Below are 20,799 nucleotides of genomic sequence, written 5' to 3'. Positions count from 1 at the left end.
CACTGCAAAATGAAAGCAATTGATTTACTTTGAGGCTTGCCCAAAATGATGGTAGCATATCCCTGAGATTCAAGCCAACTTAAATACATTAGAAAAGTCCTTGCACACAAACAGATGCCCAGAAACATGGCAAACGGGGGTACAGATGAACACTTCCCTTGACTCGAAGTTGTCAAGAAGTTGACTCATGTCTAGGTTGACATTAAGATTCCCCTGGTTCCAAATCTCAGTCCCAGTTACAGAAACGTGAAGGCATAGCAGTAGACAGATTGGATCTGTTACATTAGGCACATTTAATATATCTTCTGTGGCCTTGGAGACATTTGAATAGTTGAAACTGTAATTGTCCACCACCATAAGCACACTCCACAAAGGGCCAGTGAGTCCAGCAGCCAGGGGAATGGCAGTTTTGTGGCATTGTGGCAGTTTTAAACTCTCTGCCTTGAACTCCAGCTTCTGACATAGTTCTGTCTTCCTCAAAGCTGCATTTCATGAAAACTGACTCTTGTTACTATCTTACCTAACACAACTGGTGTTCAAATGTGGTAGAGTGCTTCAGGGCCCAATTTCGTCAGTGAGGTCATTTATCTGTGGCATCCCTCGAAAGGCTCTCCAATGCTGGACAACCAGAGAATTGGGAGCCCTTTCACGTAACCATGATAGTACCAGGTATCTTGGATGAAGGGCTGATTTTCTTGGAATCCACCCTGCTCTCTGTAGGTGTCTGGAAACCAAGAGCTTCTTAGGATGTACAGGAATGACGCCAGTGCAGCTGGAGGCCAGACCCTGAGCCACCCTCAAAGGCGCTACGTGCGCTGGGGACGTTGGGGAAGCCCCACTTTGGGCCAGATTTGCGCGGAGCCTGCGGGCGGGCCAGGAGCACCTGCAGCCTGAGCCGCAGGAGGGCGCAGTCGCATGCACCTGGCCCACACCGCTCTCCATGCGGCCTTTCGGAGGGCTGCAGTGCAGCTCTGTGCGGTCTTAGGAAGGTGGGTGATAGAGGCTTGAGTATGAAAATCTGCTTCCGAAGCAAACCCTCTTCCAAGGCGGGAACCCAGCTTTCTGGGTTGGGCGGCTGCCGCCCTGGACCTGAGAAAAGGGGCGGTTCCTCAGTGCTGTCCCGGTATAAGGGACTGGGGCTGGGGTTCCAGGGTCTGGAAGCTGGCCAGAGGGAGAAGTACAGGAAAAATAGAGTGACAACAGAGGGAACTGAGCAGGCAACTGAAGTGGTTTGGAGGGGAGGCGTGAGGAAGTGTAGGGAAGAGACAGCAGCAGAAGGGTACCCTGGGGCGAAGGGAATTTAATTTGGAAGAGAGAAGCTTAGGGGGTCAGCATATTGGAAGAGGCTATGGAAATTGAGAGATCAGGCCTGTTTCACTTCTTGGTATTGGTCCTGAACAAATAGGCAAAACTAAATTTTCAGTAACTTGTTCCCACCATGGGCTGATAAAATTTTACTAAAGCCAGCTGCTGGCTGTTCCTAAAAGGGATATAACATATAAGTCTGTTTCCATGAGGAAGTCTAAGAGGGTGTTAACTGCATTTTTGCTGAACTCCTGCAGTAAAGAGTAAATAGGGTGTGTGTGTGTGTGTGTGAGAGAGAGAGAGAGACAGAGAGTGCTAATAGTTTAATACAGTATAATTTTTCATCCCTTTAAATTTTATTTTAATAAAACAGCTTTATTGCAGTTTATTTATTCTATAGCAAACTACACATAATACATTGTGTAACTGCAACAGAGCAGAAAGAGCACAGCTCCTAGCAGGCAGCCATTGCTGTGCCTCACTGTTCTGCACCCTGTAACTAAGGCAACAGGTCTTGCTCAGCCATTGCTCTGGGTTTTCAGTGGGCCCTGCCCACTGGTATCTCAGTGAGGGACCACTGGGGAAAGTGATTCAGTCAAGGGTGGGTGGTGCGGTGGTCATCAGGTGGAGAGTGAGGTAAGAGGCAGAACCAGGCCTTCTCCTGGAGGGCCTCCAGCTCACCCAAGCCTTGGGCCAGCAGGTCAGCTGGAAGGCCCAGGAAACAGACTGGGCCCTATGTCCTGCAGGGCTCCAGAGCCCTCATTAAGGCCCTCCACTAGCCTTGGTCCAGGCCTTGAGGCAGCGGTGAACCTCTTCCCCATCCTTGTCTCTGCAACTTAATGGCAGTGGCCATCTGTCTGGTCATAGTCTGTGAGACCTGGTCTCCCCATGTGGGTGGTCTGAGGAGACTGAGGGCCAGTTGAGATGGATGCCTGGCTCCCTCAGGCATGACAAGTGGGCAGGATGTAGGTACCTGGCCCTGAAGGAGCTGTCAACTGAGATCTGCCTTCTCTTAGCCAGGGCTGGAACCTTGGAGGGTGAAAGTTGTGCCTTGGGACTTTGCCCTTTCTGGTCAGGACAGAGAATAACATTCATCTGGTAGAGATTTGCAGAAACATCATTACCTGACCATGACCGGACCTCAAGAACAAAGCATCTGATACCGAGAAGTCTGCAATAACTAACCACACCCATCCCTCACCTTTGGCTTTTACATGGACTTGCTGGAAGCTTTCAGTAACTTTGAAGTTCTTAGTGCATGAACCACCCATCTCTTTGTATGAATCTGTAATGAACCTTTCTCTGTTCCAAACTCTAATGTTTAGTATTGATGGGCCTCACTGTGTGTTGGGCACACAGACTTGTGATTTCTGTAACATAACTAGCTAAATTTTTATATATGTGTACATCCCTGAAACCACCATGATTTGCTATCTGTTTTCCAGTCGATAGGTGAACATTTTTTTCATTTCCACTTTAAGACTATTAAACAAATGAAGTTGCTATGAGCCTCCATATATCTTTGTATGAACCTGGGCTTTCTTTTCTCTTGGGTAAAAACTTGAGAGTGGAATGACTGGATATATAGTAGTTGAATGTTTAACTTTTTAAGAAACTGCAGAACTGTTTTCCAAAGTGGTTGTACCATTCTACATTTCTATCAGCAATATATATATCAGAATTCTAATCCCTCTGCATCTTTACGATGAGTTGGTATGGTCAGTCTTTTAAATTTTAGCCATTCTAATAAGTGTGTAGTGATATACATTGTGGCTAATTTTGCATTTTCCTATTACTAGTGATGTTGAGCATCTTTTTCTGTGCTTATTAGCCTTCCATGTATCTTCTTTGGTAAAGTATATGTTCAGATCTCTTGCCTATTTCTTGAGGATTTGTTTCTTACTGAGTTTTGAGGTTTTTTAAAAAAATATATTTTGAATAGTCCTTGAGCAAATATACATTTTAAAAATATTTTACCCCAGTCTGGCTTGTCTCTTAATTCTCTTAATAAAATATTTTAAAGAGAAGCTTGTAGGTTTGATGAAGTTCAGCTTATCCCTTTGTTCTTTCATGAATTTTTTATTCACTGCCACATCTAAGAAATTTTTGCTTAACCTTCAGCTCTCAGTTTAAAAGATTTCTCCTGTGTTTACTTACAGAAGTTTTATAGTTTTTGGCTTTACATATTGGTCTGTGGTCTATTTTACACTATTTTTTTTATGTGATGCAAGATATGAAATTAAGTTCTTTTGTTTTCCATTCAGTTGTTCCAGCACTGTATATAAAAAGGCTATCCTTTCTCCAGTGATTTACCTTTGTCAAAAATCTGTTGCCATATTTGTGTGGGTCTATTTCTAGTCGTTCTGTTCTGGTCTATTGATCTGTCTATTGTTAATAGTTTTAGAACACCCAAAAAAGATGTCCTTTTCGTTATAGAGAACTGGAATGCAAAAGTAGAAAGACAAGAAACACCTGGAGTAACAGGCAACTTTGGCCTTAGAGTACAGAATGAAGCAGGGCAAAGGCTGATGGATTTGTGCCAAGAGAACACACTGGTCATAGCAAACACCCTCTTCCAACAACACAAGAGAAGACTCTACACATGGACATCACCAGATGGTTGACACTGAAATCAGATTGATTATATTCTTTGCAGCCAAAGATAGAGAAACTCTATACAGTCAGCAAAAACAAGACCAGGAGCTGACTGTGGCTCAGATCATGAACTCCTTATTGCCAAATTCAGACTGAAATTGAAGAAAGTAGGGAAAACCACTAGAGCATTCAGGTATGACCTAAATCAAATCCCTTATGATTATACAGTGGAAGTGAGAAATAGATTTAAGGGACTAGATCTGATAAACAGAGTGCCTGATGAACTATGGACGGAGGTTCATGACATTGTACAGGAGACAGGGATCAAGACCATCCCCAAGAAAAAGAAATGCAAAAAAGAAAAACCTTTGTCTGAGAAGGCCTTACAAATAGCTGTGAAAAGAAGAGAAGCCAAAAGCAAAGGAGAAAAGGAAAGATAGACCCATTTGAATGCAGAGTTCCAAAGAATGGCAAGGAGAGATAAGAAAGCCTTCCTCGGTGATCAGTACAAAGAAATAGAGGAATACAACAGAATGAGAAAGACTAGAGATCTATTCAAGAAAATTAGAGATACCAAGGGAACATTTCATGCAAAGATGGGCTCAATAAAGGACAGAAATGGTATGGACCTAACAGAAGCAGATGATATTGAGAAGAGGTGGCAAAAATACACAGAAGAACTGTACAAAAAAGATCTTCATGACCCAGATAATGATGATGGTGTGATCATTCACTTAGAGCCAGACATCCTGGAATGTGAAGTCAAGTGGGCCTTAGGAAGCATCACTACGAACAAAGCTAGTGGAAGTGATGGAATTCCAGTTGAGCTATTTCAAATCCTGAAAGATGATGCTGTGAAAGTGCTGCACTCGATATACCAGCAAATTTGGAAAACTCAGCAGTGGCCATAGGACTGGAAAAGGTCAGTTTTCATTCCAATCCCAAAGAAAGGCAATGCCAAAGAACGCTCAAACTACTGCACAATTGCACTCATCTCACACGCTAGCAAAGTAATGCTCAAAATTCTCCAAGCCAGGTTTCAACAGTATGTGAACTGTGAACTTCCAGATGTTCAAGCTGGTTTTAGAAAAGGCAGAGGAACCAGAGATCAAGTTGCCAAGATCCGTTGGATCATGGAAAAAGCAAGAGAGTTCCAGAAAAATATCTATTTCTGCTTTATTGACTATGCCAAAGCCTTTGACTGTGTGGATCACAAAAAAACTGTGGAAAATTCTGAAAGAGATGGGAATACCAGACCACCTGACCTGCCTCTTGAGAAATCTGTATGCAGGTCAGGAAGCAACAGTTAGAACTGGACATGGAACAACAGACTGGTTCCAAATAGGAAAAGGAGTACGTCAAGGCTGTATATTGTCACCCTGCTTATTTAACTTCTATGCAGAGTACATCATGAGAAACGCTTGACTGGAAGAAACACAAGCTGGAATCAAGATTGCTGGGAGAAATATCAGTAGCCTCAGATATGCAGATGACACCACCCTTATGGCAGAAAGTGAAGAAGTAAAGAGCCTCTTGATGAAAGTGAAAGTGGAGAGTGAAAAAGTTGGCTTAAATCTCAACATTCAGAAAACTAAGATCATGGCATCCGGTCCCATCATTTCATGGCAGATAGATGGGGAAACAGTGTCAGACTTTTATTTTTTGGGGCTCCAAAATTACTGCAGATGGTGATTGCAGCCATGAAATTAAAAGACGCTTACTCCTTGGAAAGAAAGTTATAACCAACCTAGACAGCATATGAAAAAGCAGAGACATTACTTTGCCAACAAAGGTCCATCTAGTCAAGGCTATGGTTTTTCCAGTGGTCATGTATGGATGTCAGGGTTGGACTATAAAGAAAGCTAAGCTCCAAAGAATTGATGCTTTTGAACTGTGGTGTTGGAGAAGACTCTTGAGAGTCCCTTGGACTGGAAGGAGATCCAACCAGTCCATCCTAAAGGAGATCAGTCCTGAATATACATTGGAAGGACTGATGTTGAAGCTGAAACTCCAGTCCTTTGGCCACCTGACACGAAGAGCTGAGTCATTTGAAAAGACCCTGATGCTGGGAAAGATTGAAGGCAGGAGGAGAAGGGGACGACAGAGGATGAGATGGTTAGATGGCATCATTGACTCATTGCACGTGAGTTTGAGTAGACTCCAGGAGTTGGTGATTGACAGGGAGGCCTGGCATGCTGCGGTTCATGGGGTCTCAAAGAGTCGAACACAACTGAGCGACTGAACTGAACTGATTGTTACACAAATACCCCTCTGTTTTGAGTACTGTGACTTTATATGTCTTAAAATCAGAAAGTGGTAGTCCTCCAATTTTTTTCTTCTTTTTCAAAGTGGATTGGCTATTCTAGATCTTCTACATTTCTATGTGAATTTTAGAATCAGTTTGTCAAATTCTACAAGAAAAACCTTGTGATTGACCTATGGGGAAAATTGACAATTAATGATGTTAATTATTTAATTGATGAATAAGATCCCTCCACTTATTTAGGTTGGTGTCAATTTCTCTCAATATTTATAGTTTTAAGTTACATGTTTTTCACAACTTTTGTCAGAATCATTGCTAAGTACTTAACTGTTTCACTCTGTAATAATACCCCTTAAAATTTTTAATTTCCAGTTGTTCGTTGCTAGTATTATAAAAACAGAATTGACTACTGCATATTCATCTTGCATCCTTTGAGCTTACTAAACTCATTAGGTCTAGTAGGTTTTTTTTGTAGATTCCCTCAGATTTCTACATAGACCTCTATAAATGTTATCTATAAATAAAGACAAATTTAAGTCTTCCTTTCTTATCTGGAATCCTTTTATTTCTCTTTCTTGCCTGATTGCACTGCTCAGAACTTCTAGTTCAATGTGGAATAGAGATAACGAGAGTAGACGTTCTTGTCTTGTTTCTGATCTTAGAGGGAAGATATTCAATCTTTTACCATTGGAAGCTACCATTAGTTGTAGATTTTCCCACAGATCTCCTTTCTCATGTTGAAAAGTCCCCCCTATTGTCAGTTATCTGGGAGTTAATAGGATTGGATGTTGGGTTTGGTCAAATGATTTTTCTGATCTATTGATGTGATCATATTGTTACTGGCCTTGCTCTAGATTCTTGGACAGAAATACCACAAAAATGAATATTGTTCCCAAAAGATTTTTAGGCAAGCAATAGTTTTTATTGGAGGGATAATGTGTGCCAAGGGAGAAGGTGAACGAGTCCCAGCTCCCCAAGGACATTCAGAAATAGGATTTTAAAGGCAGTGTGAAGGAGGGGGCCACAGGATGCCTGATTAGCTTGGCATCATTTCTCAGGTTGGTTGGCATAAAAGTGAAATTCTGAGCTTCGTCAACATACTGGTTTCAGTTGGTCTGAGGTCTGCATGCTTGCAGTCAGCAGTTTTCATCTGGTCGGGGTCTGCTTCCTTCAAATACAACTTAGGATTGTGTGTCAGCCTTTATCTCTCAGGAAACTGGGAGTTCTGTGATTCTACTGTGTGGTGGGTTTACAGTCCAGCTTTTGTCCTTTGGAAACTGTATATACATCAATGGAACAGAAATAATCTGGTACTTTTGTAGATCTCTAGTTATTGTCTCAAAGACCTAAGCCCTCGGGCACTTTGTTGTAGTGGGCTTGTAGTTTTCTTTGCTCCAGGCATTTCCTTGGTCTTCTTCCAAGATGGCTGTGTACTCTTGTCTTCCTGTTTCATTATGATTATTCATTTTTAGTTTGTTAATATGGTAATATACACTGATTGATTTTCAGACCAAGCTTGTGTCCATAGGATAAACTTCATTTGGTCATGTTATATTATCCTTTTTATACATTGTTGAATTCAGTTGCTAACATTTTGTTTAGGATTTTGCCATCTGTATTTGGGAGGGACATTGGTCTGAAATTTTGTATTAATGTTGTAAACTGATTTTCACATCAGGGTAATGCTGGCTGCAAAGAACTAGTTGGGTCATATTTTCTCCTCTTCAGTTTTCTTGAAAGTTTATATAGAATTGTTCTTTTTCTTTCTTGTATTTTTTTATAGTATTCATAAGTAAAATCAGTGTGGGTCTGGAGTTCTCCTTGTGGGAAAGTTTTAAGTTCCAATTTCAATTTCTTGGAAAGATACAGGACTATCTAGGTCATCCATTTCCTCTTGTGTTAACTTTCACAGTTTGTGTCTTTCAACGAGTGTGTCCATTTCATCTCTAAGTTGTCTAATTTATAGGCACAAAGTTCATATTATTTTTTATTATCCTTTCAGTAACCATAGAAACCATGGCATCATCCTTCAACCGTTCCTCATGTTGGTAATTTTTGTCTTTCTTTCTGATCAGTATGACTGGAGGTGTATGATTATTACTGGCTTTGTCAAAAAAAGGCCAGCATTTGTTTTTGTGTACTTTTTTTTTCCCCTCTTTGTTTCTCTCTCTCTCTTTCTCTCTCTCTCTCTCTCCCCGTGTGTGTGTGTGTGTGTGTGTGTGTGTGTTGCCTGGCCATGTGGCATGTGGGATCTTAGTTCCCTAACCAAGGATCAAACCCACACCACTTGCGGTAGAAACCTGGAGTCTTAACTGCTAGACCACCAGGAAAGTCCTGTTTTCTGTTTCTTATTTCATTAATTTTCACTCTGATGTTTATTACTTTCTTTAATCTATTTACTTTGGATTTAATTTGCTGTTATCTTTCTAGTTTCTTGAGGTGGAAATTGAGATAATTGATTTGAGACCTTTATTGTTTCTTTTTTAATTGAGATGTAATTGACATATAACATTGTATTAATTTTAGGTATACAACATAATGATTTGATATGTGTACATACTGTGAAATGATTACCACAAGAGGTTTAGTTAAGATCCTTTACCACACATAATGACAAATATTTTTTCTTATGATGAGTACTTTTAAGATCTATTCTCTTAACTTTTGAATACAATATAGTATTGTTAACTGTAGTATCCATGCTGTATGTTATATCCTCAGGATTATTTTATCTTATAAATAAATGGAAGTTTGTATCTTTTACCCCTTCACCCATTGTACCCAACCCCCAACCCTTGCCTCTGGAAAATACAATCTGTTCTCTGTATCACTGGATTTGGTTTTAGATTCTGCATATAAGTGAGATCATACAATATTTGTCTCTCTCTCTCTCTGACTTATCCTGGAATAAATCCCACTTGATCATATTGTATGACCTTTTTAATATATTGTTGAATTTGATTTGCTGCTTTATTGAGTATTTTTGCATTGATATTCATTAGAGAGAATTGGATTGTAGTTTTCTTATAGTGACCTTGTCTATTTTTGGTATTGGTAATGATGTCTTTGTAAAATGACTTTGGAAATGTTCCTTCCTTTTGTATTTTTTGGAAAAGTTTGAGAATAATTGGTGTTAATTCTTCTTTAAATGTTTGGTAAAACTCAGCAGTGAAGACATCTGGTTCTAGACTTTTCTTTGTTGAGAGGTTTTGGATTACTACTTGGATTACTCCTGGTAGCTCCGCTGGTAAAGAATCTGCCTGCAATGCAGGAGACCCTAGTTTGATTCCTGGATTGGGAAGATCCCTGGAGAAGGGATAGGCTACCCACTCCAGTATTCTGGCCTGGAGAATCCCATGGACTGTATAGTCCATGGGTTCCCAAGGAGTTGGACACGAATGAGTGACTTCCACTCACTTTAGATTACTGATTCAGTCTCCTAACTAGTGGGGCTTCCCTGGTGACTCGGACGGTAAAGAATATGCTTGCAATGCAGGAGAACTGGATTCAATCCCTGGGTTGGGAAGGTCCCCTGGAGAAAGGAATGGCAACCCACTCTAGTATTCTTGCCTGGAGAATTCCATGGACAGAAGAACCTGGCAAGCTATACAGTCCATGTGGTTGCAAAGCCAGACATGACTGAGTGACTAACACACACTCCTTACTAGTAATTATCTGTCCAACTTTTCTGTTTCTTCATGATTCAGTCTTGGTAGATGGTGGTTATTCAGTTGCTAAGTCATGTCTGACTCTTCGTGACCCCATGTACTGTAGCATGCCAGGCTTCCCTGTCTTTCGCTGTCTCCTGGAGTTTGCTCAAGCTCATGTCTATTGAGTTGGTGATGCCATCCAACCATCTCATCCTTTGTCACCCCCTTCTCCTCTTGCCCTCAATCTTTCCCATCATCAGAGTCTTTTCCAGTGAGTCAGCTCTTCACGTCAGGTGGCCAGAGTAGATGGTAGATTGTGTTTCTAGGAATTTATCCATTTTTTCCCTACATTGTCCATTTTGTTAACATATGATTGTTCATATTGTTGTCTTACAATCTTTCGTATTTCAGTGGTGTCAGTTATAACATCTCCTCTTTCATTTCTAGTTTTATTTGGCTGCTGTTTCTTTTTTTCTTTATAAATCTAGCTAAAGTTTTCTTTAGTTTATCTTTTCAAAAAATAAACTTTTAGTTTTATTCGTCTTTTCTATTTTCTGTTTAGTCTCTATTTCATTTATTTGTACTCTGATCTTTGTTGTTTGCTTCCATCTGTGAACTTTGGAGTTAATTTGTTCTTTTCCTGTTTCCTTGAGGTGTAAAGGGTGGTTGTTTATTTGAGATTTTTCTTGTTTCTTAATGTAGCCACTTACTGTCATGAACTTTCCTCTTAGAACTGCTTTTGCTGCATCCTGTAAATTTTGGTATGTTGTCTTTGCATTTTCATTTCTCTCAAGATATTTTTTTGATTTCTTCTTTGACCCATTGGTTGTTATAGCATGTTGTTTGATCTCCACTTATCTGTGAATTTTCCAGTTTTCTTTTTGTAATTGATTTCTAGTTTTATACCACAGTGGTTGGAAAAGATGTTTGATATGATTTTAACTTTCTTAAATTTGTTGAGACTTGCTTTTGGCTCAGCATATAATCTGTGCTGGAGAATGTTCCCTGTGCTCTTGAGAAGAATGTGTATTCTGCTGTTTTTGAAGAAATGTTCTGCATATATATATGATAAGTCCATCAGATATCACATGTACCTTAAGTCTGATGTTTCCCTGTTGATTTTCTGTCCAGATGAGGAAAATAGGGTATTGAAATCCCCTTCTATTATTGTATTGCTGCATATTTCTCCCTATTACTTCTTAATTTATGCATGTAATTCTATAACTTTCCTTCTAAGTATTGCTCTAGTGGTGTTCTACATATTGCGATATATGTTTTTATTTTAATTCAAAATATTATTTAATTTTCTTTGTTGTTGAAATATTTAATAGATTGTCTTTTTTTTACAGCAGTTTTTTTTACAGCAAAATTGAGTGAAAAGTACAGTGTTCTCACATACCACACCCTGCTGCCTGCACATGAGTATAGTCTCCCCCACCATCGACATCCTGCATCTGAGTGGCACATTCGTTATCATCGATGAACCTGCATTACTTGTCATTATTATCCAAAGTCTGTAGTTTACACTAGGGTTCACTCTTGATGTTATACATCATTTGGGTTTGGACAAATGTATAATGACATATATTCACCAGTGTAGCATATGGAATAGTTCTATTGCTGTAACAATCCTCTGTGCCCTGTTCACCCTCCTTTACCTAACTCTTCAACCACTGATTTCTGCCCCCCACCCACAATGATGTTTTTATTGTCTCCAAAATTGTGCCTTTTCTAGAATATTGTATTGTTAAAGTCTTACAATGTACAGCCTTTCCAGATTGGCTCTTTCACTTAGTAATATACATTTAAGTTTGTTTGTGTCCTTCCATATCTTGGTAGCTTTATTATTTAAGCACTGAATAGTATTCTATTGTTTGGATGTTCAGTTCAGTTCAGTCCAGTCGCTCAGTCGTGACCAACTCTTTGCAACCCCATGGACTGTAGCATGCCAGGCTTCCCTGTCCACCAACTCCTGGAGCTCGCTCAAACTCATGTCCGTCAAGTCAGTGGTGCCATCCAACCATCTTATCCTCTGTCGTCCCCTTCTCCTCCTGCCTTCAATCTTTTGCAGCATCAGGGTCTTTTCCAATGAGTCCGTTCTTCACAGCAGGTGGCCAAAGTATTGGAGCTTCAGCTTCAGCATCAGTCCTTCCAACTGACTGCAAGCTCACTGATTCTTTCCTTGACCCATCAGTCTAAGCATGAGCCCATCAGAAACATTCTTATCTGTTACAGTGTCTTTTTTTATAACTTTTTATATTGGAGTATAACTAATTAACAATGTCGTGATAGTTTCAGGTGGATGACAGGGGGACTCAGCCATACATATGCATGTATCCATTCTCCCCCAAACTCCCCTCACATCCAGGCTGCCACATTTTACTGAGCAGAGTTCCCAGTGCTATATAGTAGGATGTTGTTGGTTATCCATTTTAAATATACCAGTTCTGTTACAGTGTTTTTTATTTCTGTGGTTTCCTTTTGATTCTTTCTTACCATCTTTCTGTTTATGTTACTAATCTCTTCTTGCATGTTGTCAACTTTTTCTGTTACCCTTAGCATATAGATCATAATTATTTTAAATTCCCAGATAATTCCAAAAAACTCTGCCATATCTGACTCTGGTTCTTTTGCTTGTTTTTTCCTTTCAGACTGTTTTGTTTTTCCCCCTGCCTGTTAGCATGCCTTGCAACTTTTTTGTTGAAAACCAGATATGAAGTTTAATAGAAACTGAAGTAAATAAGCCTTTATTGTTTATCTGATTAGGTGTTAGTCTGTATTTACTGTTTCCTTTAGTGTAGGTGTCAGAGGTTTCAATTTCCTCTAATGTTCTTATGTCTGTTTCCCATGTCCTCTTAGGATTTTCTGAGAAACCCCTTAAATAGAGCCTATGCCTGTAGTTATTTCCGTTATAATCTGCTTATTACAGGAGCACCTTTGAGATGGTATAAGGTGTGGGAGGATGGGAAGCGTTCTCTAGTCTTAAGGTGAGGTCTCAGTCTTACAATGGTCTTGTGCTTCTGGGCTGTGAATTTCGTGCATTTAAGCTGCACCCTTCTTCCCCTAGGTGAGATAAGAAGGCTGGAGGAAGCTGAAGTTGGGTAATTTCCCTTCCCTCAAGTTGAAAAAGGCTATGGTGAATGAAGTCTTTTACCTTGTTGACTAGACCTTTACTTTGAGGACACTTCGGGTGTATTTCAAAATGGTGACTATAACTCTTTCCATATATCAGAAAGGTCACATTTCTTGGTCAAACATGATGAATTTTTTCCTAGTCTCTACTGTGAGAATATGGTAGGTTTCTAGGAGGTCAGACTTATGGCAGTGCAGAAGCTCCCTTTATAATGGGCCCCCATGAGTTTTGAACACTGGTGGTAGTCTACACTTAGGCTTCACAAATTTGCTGAAGTCATTGTTTATGTGTTACTGGCTCCTGCCACTCTGCTTCAGGTAAGCTCATTTGTATTCTCTGTATTAGCCAGTCTCTCCAGTCGGTCCTGTGGCCTCATTTCTCTGTACAGAAAACAGGAATCAAGACCATCCCCAAGAAAAAGAAATGCCAAAAAGCAAAATAGTTGTCTGAGGAGGCCTTACAGATAGCTGTGAAAAGAAGAGAAGCCAAAAGCAAAGGAGAAAAGGAAAGACAGACCCATTGAATGCAAAGAATAGCAAGGAGAGATAAGAAAGCCTTCCTCAGCAATCAATGCAAAGAAATAGAGGAAAACAATAGAATGGGAAAGACTAGAGAAGAAAATTAGAGATACCAAGGGAACATTTCATGCAAAAATGGTTTCAATAAAGGAAAGAAATGGTATGGACCTAACAGAAGCAGAAGATATTAATAAGATGTGGCAAGAATACACAGAACTGTACAAAAAAGATCTTCCCCACCCAGATAATGATGATGGTGTGATTACTCACCTAGAGCCAGACATCCTGGAATGTGAAGTCAAGTGAGCCTTAGGAAGCATCACTATGAACAAAGCTAGTGGGGGTGATGGAATTCCAGTTGAGCTATTTCAAATCCTAAAAGATGATGCTGTGAAAGTGCTGCACTCAATATGCCAGCAAATTTGGAAAACTCAGCAGTGGCCACAGGACTGGAAAAGGTCAGTTTTCATTCCAATCCCAAAGAAAGGCAATGCCAAAGAATGCTCAAACTACCATACAGTTGCACTCATCTCACACACTAGTAAAGTAATGCTCAAAATTCTCCAAGCCAGGCTTCAGCAATATGTGAACTGTGAACTTCCTGATGTTCAAGCTGGTTTTAGAAAAGGCAGAGGAACCAGAGATCAAATTGCCAAGATCCGCTGGATCATGGGAAAAGCAAGACAGTTCCAGAAAAACATCTATTTCTGCTTTATTGACTATGCCAAAGCCTTTGACTGTGTGGATCGCAATAAACTGTGCAAAATTCTGAAAGAGATGGGAATACCAGACCACCTGTCCTGCCTCTTTAGAAATCTGTATGCAGGTCAGGAAGCAACAGTTAGAACTGGACGTGGAACAACAGACTGGTTCCAAATAGGAAAAAGAGTACATCAAGGCTGTATATTGTCACCCTGCTTATTTAACTTATATGCAGAGTACGTCATGAGAAATGCTGAGCTGGAAGAAGCGCAAGCTGGAATCAAGATTGCCGGGAGAAATATCGATAACCTCAGGTGTGCAGATGACACCACCCTTATGGGAGAAAGTGAAGAAGAACTAAAGAGCCTCTTGATGAAAGGGAAAGAGGAGAGTGAAAAAAATTGGCTTAAAGCTCAACATTCAGAAAACGAAGATCATGGCATCTGGTCCCATCCCTTCATGGCAAATAGATGGGGAAACAGTGGAAACAGTGGCTGTCTTTATTTTTCTGGGCTCCAAAATCACTGCAGATGGTGATTGCAGCCATGAAATTAAAAGATGTTTACCCCTTGGAAGGAAAGTTATGACCAACCTAGACAAAATATTGAAAAGCAGAGACATTACTTTGCCAACAAAGGTCCATCTAGTCAAGGCTATGGTTTTTCCATTGCTCGTGCATGGATGTGATAGTTGGACTATAAAGAAAGCTGAGGGCCAAAGAATTGATGCTTTTCAACTGTGGTGTTGGAGAAGACTCTTGTGATTTCCTTGGACTGCAAGGAGTCCATCCTAAAGAAGATCAGTCCTGGGTGTTCATTGGAAGGACTAATGTTGAAACTGAAACTCCAATACTTTGGCCACCTGATGTGCAGAACTGACTCATTTGAAAAGACCCTGATGCTGGAAAAGATTGAGGGCAGGAGGAGAAGGGGACGACAGAGGATGAGATGGTTGGATGGCATCACCGACTCGATGAACATGGGTTTGGATGAACTCCGGGAGCTGGTGATGAACAGGGAGGTCTGGCGTGCTGTGGTCCATGGGGTTGCAAAGAGTCTGACAAGACTGAATGACTAAAGTGAACGGAAGAAAACTCATTGCTTTTCAGTGTAGTTTTTTTCTTTTTGTGAGAGTGGGAGTACAAGATCTACATGTCAGAGTGGAAATTGGAAGGGTACCCACTGTGCAATTTGTATGTTTTAAGTTTTGTGTAGATGCTTTGTGGCTTAGCAGAAGCCACAAATGATCTTTACCAATGATCTTTACCAAGATCATCAATCTTGGTAAACGTCCCACATGCATTTGAAAATAATGTGTATTCTACAGTTTTTGAGTATAGTATTTTATATATATCAAGGTCAATTTGATTAATATTGTTTAACTCTTCTATGTCTTTACTTTTTTTGCATGCTTACTCTTGGTAAACTTCTTCATGTATGATCCTGGATTTTTCTTTTTTTTTGATTTCTCAACTCTTGCTCCATTATCTCTCACTCTCAACATATGCTTTGTATGTTTTGAAGCTATGCTGTTATGTGCATATAAAACACTGTGGAATGGTCCCTGTTTTTTTAATCATATACTGGATGTTTCTCTACTTGATTTATACCTTTCTATTACTGTCAATATTTTGTCAACTTTTAATAAGATTTATTTTTATAATGTTTACATTGACTACTTTCTTTACTTTTTACTATCCACATGTTTTATCTTTTGCTTTCAGCCTTCCATAATTACCTTCATATTAGATTTGGCTTATTTAGTAAAGAAATCACAACTGAAATAGCAAGTGTAAATACAATCACCCCTGCCTAGTTTAGGAAACTCAATAGTAACTCTTCAGGATCAACCCACTTGTACATGTGAAACAGGTGAGTTAAATATAAGTGTAATTGGTATCATTATCCCAGTATAGTTAAAGGTTTTATCATAGCACAGACATTTGTAATTCCTTCAGATTCAAACAGTTGCTCTCAGGTTACTATTGTTGAAGCAATTGAAGCTTTATTAATAAAACTTGTAAGGATAATCTCTGATTTATTACTATTCAGTCATTTGTATTACTGCCAAAAACAGTTGGAAGAATCCACTGTACTGGGGGTTTTGTGAAAAGATATATTATTTTTAATTTATATTTTTACTATAGATCCAACCTCTAGTTAATATAGAACCATTTAGATTTCTTGTTACGTTTGTTAGTGTGGTTTATCAAGGAATTTTCCCATATTGCTAAAATTTTCAAATTTATCGATATAAAGTTGTTTATATGGTCATTGTTTTTAAGTCTTTGTGAGAAGTTGGGCTTCCCAGGTAGCTCAGCTGGTAAAGAATCCACCTGCAATGCAGGAGCCCGCAGTTCGATTCTCCAGGATAGTCCTTGATCATCACTGGTAGGTGTGTGTCAGTTCTTCACAAGGAACTTGGCTTTAATTTTCTTTTCAGTGTTTGTTTTTTATGTCTTTGGTACTCTGTTTTTTAATTCTGCTGTTAAAGATTGATTAGCTGTTATCTTTCAAGTTTTGTGACATTATATCTTATACAAAGTATTTTTAGTCTTTCTCCTTTCCTACTAGTATCCCCAAAGCCAGAAATTTTCATGTAAGCTTTTGCTTTAACTCTGTTATACAAATATAATATGTTATATTTTCATTCAGACCAAAATATTTACAGTTATACATTTAAACCATGTTTGGATCATGGCTGTTCTTTAACTTTGAAGCAAATTACTATTTTCTAGTTTGTTTTTCTTCTTTACACAATTTTAATTCTGCAAGTAAGGAACCTTAAGCAGTTTTTATTTTTAGCATTTGTTAAGACTTCCTTTATGACTGTAAATATTGTCTGTTTTGGTAAATATCATGTGTGTGCTTGTGTGCCAAGTTGCTTCAGTCATGTCTGACTCTTTGCAACCCTATGGACTGTAGCCTGCCAGTCTTCTCTGTTCATGGGATTCTCCAGGCAAGAATACTGCAGTGGGTTGCCATGCCCTCCTCCAGGAGATCTTCCAGACCCAGGGATTGAACCACGTCTCTTATGTCTTCTGCATTGGCAAGTGGCTTCTTACCACTAGGGCCACCTGGGAAGCCTGTTTCAATTAGGTTAATTTGATTAAGTTTGCTTAAATCTTCTACTTAACTCTTTTAAGTTTTGTTGCTGTATTTGTTGCTGAAAGAAAGTATGTTAACACCTACAAGTAGATTTTGAATTTTTCTATTTCTCCTTTTCTATTTTTTCTAATTTTTTTCTATTTCTCCTTTTTGTTCTGTTGGTGTTTGCTTTATATATTTCAAAGCTATTTGTTAAGAAGATACAAACTCCTGCTGAATTTTATCATATTGAATATATCTTTATCTCTGTAATGACTTCATCGTTTCTGCTATTAATATGGTTTGTTTCCTTTCTTTTGTCAATATAAATTAGTAAACTATTGTCATTATTTTGAGTAGAAGTTCTTTCCTCTCAATTCAGAGGAAAGAACCTTTTCCTCTGTAGCATATTGAATTAGATTCTGGTTTGCATTTAGAGCCATTAAAGGGCAGTAGGAGTATGTCTTGAGGATACTAGACATGCCCTGGTGGGATAACTTCCCCAGCTGAGATAATCACAGGGTCTCTAGCTAAAGGTGGCTAGGCTTCTCAGACAAGAGGAGTCTAGGCACCTTCCCTGGTAGAGGAATGTCAGGTGTCTTGGGAGGATCTAGATACTCAGAACCAATCCAGTCGACCTGGAACTCCCATTATCAAGGTCAAAGTTTTTTTGTGTTTTTTTTGTCTCAATCGGATTTCCCGCTACAGTCTTGGCAAATCTTGGTATTCAACTTATGCTGTGATTCTGAAACTCCACAGTTAAATTCTGGTTTTCTTTGAAGTTCGCTCTGTGGCTAAAGGAGAGATTTTTTTTTTTTTTAAGTCTCCTGTTATCAGCAATCTGAGCTGAGACCTTAGAGCCTTGAGCCTCATTGTGCAAAATGTCCATTAGAATTTAATACACCCATTCCACCCCTCAGTCTTTGAGATATTTCTAGGCAACATCACAGCCTTCCCTTGGTCCGCCACACACTTGCTTCAATAGGGCACTTCATCACAATCAACAGTGAGGAGAAATTTAACTAATTGTGATGTTATTATGAGCCCATCCCCCATTCAACAGGAGTTCAGCAGTGTGTTAAGGCCATGGACATACCTAAGCGAATCCCAGAGACCCAGTTTATCTCTCTCGGCAGCACTCTTGGTACCAAGTGCTGTATGTATTTGTCAAGATCTAGTCCAGAAAAGAAAAATCCACCAAGAGTAATTACTGTAAAAATTCTTGGAAAAGTATTAGAGAGCCAAAAAGGTAAAAAGGGAACACGGAGGTACAGAGAAGTATGAATTACCACAGAGAGTTGCACCCCTGAGATTGTGGGAACGAAGGGAAGAGATGGCGGTTTTCATAACCTAGAAGCTCTCACAGTGGCCTCATAGGTCTGGACCTGGACAGTAGAAGATAGAGCACTACCAGCCCAGGTGATGCTGGTAATTTAGGAACTCAGAAAAGTAGTGTGGAGTTGATAGCTGTACTTCCTATTAGGTAATATTGAGCTGGTACTGGTTCCTTAGGGACTTGGAAGAAGGTCCGCCAGGACTCTGACACAGATCTAAGAGACAGAGGGTTACTCCTCTCATGGAGCATATCAAACCCGTTATCAGGGAGCTTTGTGGTATAGCCTGAAACATCTGAGAAAGAGATACTGGCTGGCTGGTATGGGTTGCCCACAGTACTGGAAGATGGCTCTGTACATCTGGTTCTGAGCCCTCTGGCAGGGGGCATTGACACTAGGTGCCTTTGGTAGGATTGATGGAGCTGGTTCTAGAATGTGGTAACTGACTCTCAGCACCAGAGCAAGAGACCATTCTGGGTGTACGGGGAAGGTCACTGACAGTAACAGCAGGCAAACAGGAAGAGCCTCTTGTCCTTCCCTTTTGCTTTTTATTCTCCCTCTCAGGCTTTTCTTGACAGCATTTTTCAGGAATCCAGCTAGAAATGGGGAAATATAATGTGCCAGTTCCCATCTCTAGCTCCATAAACAAAGTATAAACTTTAGCGTTAGGACTCAGAAAATAGTTGATAATCAGTATAAGCTATGTCAGCAGAGTTCTGCTAATAGCTTCTGTGGTGACAGGTGATATATAGGAGGTGATAAATGATTTGTGTGATGCTGTCTCGTATTTTCTGTTGTTTTATTATTTAGTTGTGGCTCATTACATTCTTCTCATGACCCTGAATGGTTTGTGACCTAAGTGTAAGAAACCCTGAATTAGCTGTGACTAAAAGTGAGTGGAGACAAAGTAAGATAGAGGTTTTGAGGAGTTGAAGTAGCTGCTGGCATGGAAGAAAGAGTTAATTACTGATGCCGAGGAAGATTCTGACACTACTTGAAGTGCGGGCAATGCTGGCAGGAAGGAGAGGAAGGGCTTTGGCGTGCAGCAGTCCGTCGTATTGAACGGTACAACAGTGACAAAGCCGGGTAGACGTAAAGACCCTCGGGGTTGAAAGTTTCTCGTCACCACGTCCTATTTCTGATGAGATTACTTAATATAAGTTATTTTCCTCTTTACAGTGATTTGTTTCTAATAGTCCTCTTTCACCTCACGCATTTCCATCTTAATGTCCCCAGATCTGTAGCAGATACCAAGGATATCATGAAGGGAGACATGGAAAGGAAATCTGGTCATTAGGATTTGACCTATATCAGAGATGCTTTCCCTTAGAAGTTGCATCTAGTATACTTGGCTTCCAGGAGCTATCCATTAGTTCTGGCAAAGTATCTAGGACTATCCAGATGTTCTTGACATTGTACTACTGAGAGTATTTTTATGCTCTCTACTGTCAACCCCATTTGTGTCTGTGTTTAGAATATTCAGCCACCAGTGTATGTTCTGATGTGTCTCCAATTTTTTAAAATCTGTTGTTTTCAAATGTTAAGGAAATTATTGATACTTTTAACGGAAAGTCAGCAAATGAAGAAAATTAGCTTTTACTTGAGTTAAAATTTATGTTTTCAACAGATATGAAGTAAGTCCATTCAAATTGTGATCTCTGAATCTTTTAGTGAACTGACTCTAGATTTAAATTCTTCGGTCTAACGTTCTCTAGAGAATTCAGCTAACTCACCGTGCATGTAAAATATAGAATGGAATATATCTAAACACAGCCACGGTGAGTCTCTTATGATTGAGAACATGATGCAGCTGGGCTAGGTGCAGAGAAGGCTGCTGCTTCCATGCTGTGATTAGAGGCAACTGGGTTGTTGACTTGTCCCCAGATAACAGTCTCATTCCTATTACTTTGTCAACATAGCTGCCTTCCTTGGAAGGTCCAGGGGTTTTCTGCAGATGAAAGTGTGTTACAAATTACATGTTTGTCTGGATTGGGCTCCCGAAACTAATGAGTCCCTTAAGTGAGACTTACTTTGACTGCTTACCTCAAACAGAATGGGAGCTAGATAAGATGTCTGTAGAAGAGAAGGGGAGATGGAGCAAACTGTCTGAATAAAGAAACCAAAAAATGGTGAGTTTTGGATGGGCTGTCCACATGCTTACTGAAGCTAGCAGAGTACCAGTCGACTTTGGGTGGGGAGTAAATTGGGAGTCA

General features: G+C 39.8%; 1 protein-coding gene across 1 annotated transcript in view; it reads left to right on the top strand.

The window, feature by feature from the left end:
- Positions 1-20,799, top strand: part of MED6 (mediator complex subunit 6) — a 48,172-nt gene that overhangs the window by 26,984 nt on the left and 389 nt on the right. The gene's annotated exons all lie outside the window — the stretch shown is intronic.

This window comes from Bos indicus, chromosome 10 (genome assembly GCF_029378745.1).
Source record: "Bos indicus isolate NIAB-ARS_2022 breed Sahiwal x Tharparkar chromosome 10, NIAB-ARS_B.indTharparkar_mat_pri_1.0, whole genome shotgun sequence".
NCBI lineage: Eukaryota > Metazoa > Chordata > Mammalia > Artiodactyla > Bovidae > Bos > Bos indicus.
The sequence above is the reverse complement of the archived record's forward strand: the minus strand, read 5'-3'. Positions and strand labels throughout refer to the sequence as shown.